Source organism: Muscardinus avellanarius, assembly GCF_963383645.1.
Source record: "Muscardinus avellanarius genome assembly, chromosome: 1".
Lineage (NCBI taxonomy): Eukaryota > Metazoa > Chordata > Mammalia > Rodentia > Gliridae > Muscardinus > Muscardinus avellanarius.
This window is the reverse complement of record NC_137786.1, coordinates 24827069-24832163: the sequence shown is the minus strand read 5'-3', so window position 1 is coordinate 24832163 and position 5095 is coordinate 24827069.

Here is a 5095-nt window from a genome sequence, read left to right as displayed (position 1 = left end):
TCCATTTTAGTTTTCTCTTAGGGTAGGCATCCTACAAATGGACTTCAATACTACTTCTTGTAGTTGTCTCTTAGATTAGGCATCCTCTAATATATCAATAATAATCCTCTTTCCATTTATATGCTTCTTATTTCCTTCTTCTACACTGTGGGTTTATACCCAATAACCAATCTAAAACCAGTAGAATATGGCAAAGTTGATGAAATATCACTAATGAAGTTAAGTTATACGAAATTGTTAAAATTGTATTGCTATCAGCCTATCTCTCTTGTCTCTGGGGTATACACTTTGCTGAAGCTTGAAGTGTCCAGATGATGATGTGGTAGGTAGCTGAAGGCAGCTAGTAACTAACAGAAAACTGAGAGATTCAATTCCATATACCCTGGGGACTGTATTCTTTCACCAGCCACATGAGACTGGAAATGGATTCTGTCTCATTTGAGCATTCAGGTAAGAATCTATCCTTAGCTGGCATCTTGACCACACCCTTTAGAGTAGTCTAAAGTACAAGAAAGTTAATTTACAGCCAGAGTACAGACCTAGAAACTGAGATAAAAAATATACATGGTTATAATCACTAAGTGTGGATAGCTTTTTTAGGCAGAGACAATTAATAGATATTGTGCGGTGTGGTGGCACATGCTTGAAATCCCCACGCTTGGGAAGCTGAGACAAGAGGATCGTGCAGGTTTGAAGCCAGCCTCAGCTACTTAGTGAGGCTCTCAGTAACTTAATGAGACCCTGTATCCAAATAAAATATAAAATAGGTCTGGGAGTATAGCCCAGAGGTAGAAGGCCCCTGGGTTCTACACCCAGTACCACCAAAATAAATAAATAAATAAATAAATAAATAAATAAATAAATAAATAATAGATATTGAAAACATATCTAATTATTGATCAGTCAATATCTACCAAAATGCAATAAATGGTATATTATATGTGAAGGTATTAAATCCCTAATCATTGAATATTATTATTCAAAATAGTAATTTTGTATAAAATAAAAATTAATGTAACACCATTTCTCTTTAATATACTACTATATATTAAAGTACTATAGTACTGTATTACTATTATTAATAGTCCTATATTAAATAGAAATGGTACTTTTCTTACTTAAAGTACTTAAAGTACTTAGTAATTTAATATAGACTCTAGCTAGAGAAATAAAGCAAGAAAAGGAAATCAAAGTAGAACAAATAGGAAAAGAAAAACTCAAACTTTACCTATATTCAAATGACATTATATTATATTTAGAAGACCCAACAAACTCAATCAAAAGGCTGATAGAACAGATCAACAAATTCAGCAAAGTGTTGGATACAAAATCAATCTTAAAAATCAGAAGATTTTCTTTATACCAACCATAAATCCACTGAAAAGGAAATTCAGATAACACTTTCACTCAGGATTTTTTACAAAAAAAAATAAAATACTTAGAAATAAACATAACCAAGGGGGTGGAAGACCTTTAGAAATAAAATTATAAAACATGAAAAAAGAAATTGAAGATCTTAGAAGATGGAAAGATCTTCCATGTTCATGGATAGGCAGAATAAATATCACCAAAATGGCCATACTTCCAAAAGTGATCTACAGATTCAACACAATGCCTATTAAATTACAAGATCACTCTACACAGACATAGAAAAATCTGTTCTTAAATTCATTTGGAACAACAAAAAACTCAGAATAGCCAAAGTAGTTCTCAGCAACAAAAACCATGCAGGAGGAATCACAATACCTGACTTTAAATTATACTATCAAGCCCTTGTAATAAAAACAGCATGGTACTAGGAAAAAAAGAGATATATAGACCAAGAGAGCAGAATAAAAGACTCAGAACCAAATCTTCACACTTACAGCCAAATTATTTTTTACAAATTGGCCAAAAATTTTCACTGGAAAAAAGATAGCCTCCTCAACAAATGGTGTTGGCAAAACTGGTTAACCATATGCAGAAAAATGAAAATTAATCCCACTTTCTCATCCTGCAAAAGAGTCAATTCAAGATGGATCAAAGACTTGGAAATTAGACCAGAGACCTTGACGCTCCTTGAAGAGGGCATAGCTCCAACATTGCAACACATAGGCACAGATAAAAACTTTCTCAACAAGACCGTAAATGCACAAGAAATTAAAATTACAGCAAATAGAATAAACAATAATAGGCTGTAACATATTTAAAACTAATGGCTTATCCAGATAGCAGTTCAACTTTAGAAGAGAAAACAGGCTATAGCTAAAATATGAGTGGCATTAGCTTCAGATTCAGCTAGTTTGGCTATTAATTTAAGGGTACAGCTTTGAGGAAGAGGATAAGATGATTATGTTCTCCTAATGTGTTGTGTTACCTATTTTAGCCCTAGCCTGATGGCATAGAATATTAAAAAGGACACAAATGATAACTACAAATAGTCTCACTCAGTGGGAATCGCTGTTTCTGGAATGAAAGTCAAGACTGGGAAGGAGTATAGCATGAGGTGATATGGTTAGTATACTCTGGCTTCTGTAGCAGACTACCAATGGCCTGGTGGCTTGTAAACAACAGACATGTCTTTCTCACAGTGATGGAAGCTTAAAGTTCAGCATTAAGGCTCAGGCAAGTCTAGTGTCTGGTGCCAGCACACCTTCTCAAAGATAGATGGATCTCTTCTCATCAGAACTGATATGGTACAAGGAAAAGAGGAGCTCTCTGGGATTTCTTCATAAGGACAGTAATCTTATTTAAGAAAACTCAATCTTTATGATGATGATTTCCCAAAGTCTACACCTCCTATTACAATTACACTGGGGGGAGTGGAGTTTTAATTTTGTGGGGACAAAGGCATTCTGACCATTGCATAGCCCACAGTAATATCTAGGCCTTTGGATAAAGCACTGAATAATTCTTATGTCTAACATAGGGATGATCTGCCTGTGAAAATAAACTAGGTATTTGCACACGCACAAGTTTTACCCATTTCAAATAATTCTAACTATTGAATTGCTTTGAAATAACATTGATCACACACTTTCCACTATCAGAATTATTTACGTGCACTCAATTAATCATCACAGCAGCTCCATGAGGCAAATAGATCAGCATCCCCACTGATACACAACCACAATATAAGGAGGATAAAGTGATGGGAGTGATGTGACTGAGTCACCCAGTTAAGATTTGAATGTAGCATCACTCCTGAGTATGAACTCTGGACATTACATATGTTGCTTTCTACAAAATCTTAGTATAGTTATCAATAAGTGACTCAATAATATATTGGTAATTAGATATTACTATCAATGGCAATGGTATAGCAATTTAAATATTAAAAATGTACTGATTTAATGGTGTTTAATCCCAAATTAAACTTATATATTTGCCCATATACATTCTAACATAGGTATATTTGCACACAGAAAATTAATGAAGATTGGCAAGATTATTGTTTAAAATAAAACGCCACTTTAAAGAAACTATTGTAAAAAATAAAACAACTATTAATTACTTGCCAAAATGAACAGCATAGGGTGTGATAAGGATAATAAACAAAGAGCTTCATTTATTGGAAGTTAAAATGTTTCATATCCATAGGAATTACAAAATCTATTTTTATAGTCTCATGACATTATTACAAAAACAATTTATATGTGATTCATATTACTTAATTTTTTATATTTTTTCTACTCCTTATCTTCTTTTCTCAAGAAAATAACTATATATTAGATTTTTAAAAATTAAGTTATCATTAAAATGCTTTTGAAAAATTAAGCATAATTTTTCAAATAATATTACAAAAAGATTTTCAGTTATACACATTTGTTACAAATGTCACAAAAGATACCAATTAATACTAAAGCTGTTGAAATATAAACTATATTTTTGATACTGAATAATAGTGAAAACAATGTTTTTTTATACTCTTCCTTGTAAGTAGGTTACCATTCTGACTTTTATCAGATTTTGATTTATCTCTTTACCCATTCTTGTACCTAATTGGGAACAAATTACTTATTACTCATGAAAGACACTAACTACCTAGTGTTGCAAAGAAGAGAATATTACAATTTACATTTAAATGAGATTTGAAATGTTAATGAACAGATCCAGTATTCTAATTATCTCTACAAATACGAGTTGAACTTTAGTAGATGGATCATTTCTTATGTCTTACTCCAGAGTACCCTATAGGTTACTTGAGAGCATATAAAACATGCAGTCCACATATTAGATGCACTTGATTGTTATAATGTAGAATTATATGGTCAAATGCCTGTTATTGTTAATAATAAATTTAAAATTTACTCTGATGAATAACTATAAATCAAATCAAATATTTAAATTGTGAATTTATATTATGAAAGTATTGTTAGACTGCATGTTTTATTCATTTATTTTTCTGTGGGTAAAAGATAGATGATTGGTTGGATATATAAAGAGTTTTGATAAAAATTTTTCATACATCAGCAAATTTTGTCTTATTTTAGCCATTCTATGTTGCATACATGTGTTTTTTTAATTATTTATTTACTTGTTTGTTTATTTATTTATTTATTTAGTGGTACTGGGGTTCCTGGAAACCCTTCTACCTCCGGGCTACAATCCTAGACTTATTTTATATTTTTTTTATTTGGAAACAGGATCTTTTAAGCCAGAAAGGCTGGGTTTGAACCTGCACAATCCTCCTGTCTCCGCCTCCCAAGCTAGGGGATTACAAGCATAAGTAGTAACTATCACCAAAATAAAAAATAAAGTAATGTTTGATACTCCATCAGTTGACCATGTTTTGACCTAATAAGGACCATAAGTTCAACATGAAACATTTCATTCAATTAAATGTAGTGAATCAGAAAATTTAAATAAATGTTACTTTTTCCATAACCCTATTAAATATTTTCACTACTCTACAGAAAGGCACTATGCTTTTTCTTACATTTATTATTATTATTATTATTATTATTATTATTATTAATTAGTGGAGGTACTAGGGTTCCTGGAAGCCCTTCTACCTCCGGGCTACACTACCAGACCTATTTTATATTTTTTTATTTGGAAACAGGGTCTCTTAAGCCAGCGAGGCTGGCTCCGAACCAGTGCGATCCTCCTGTCT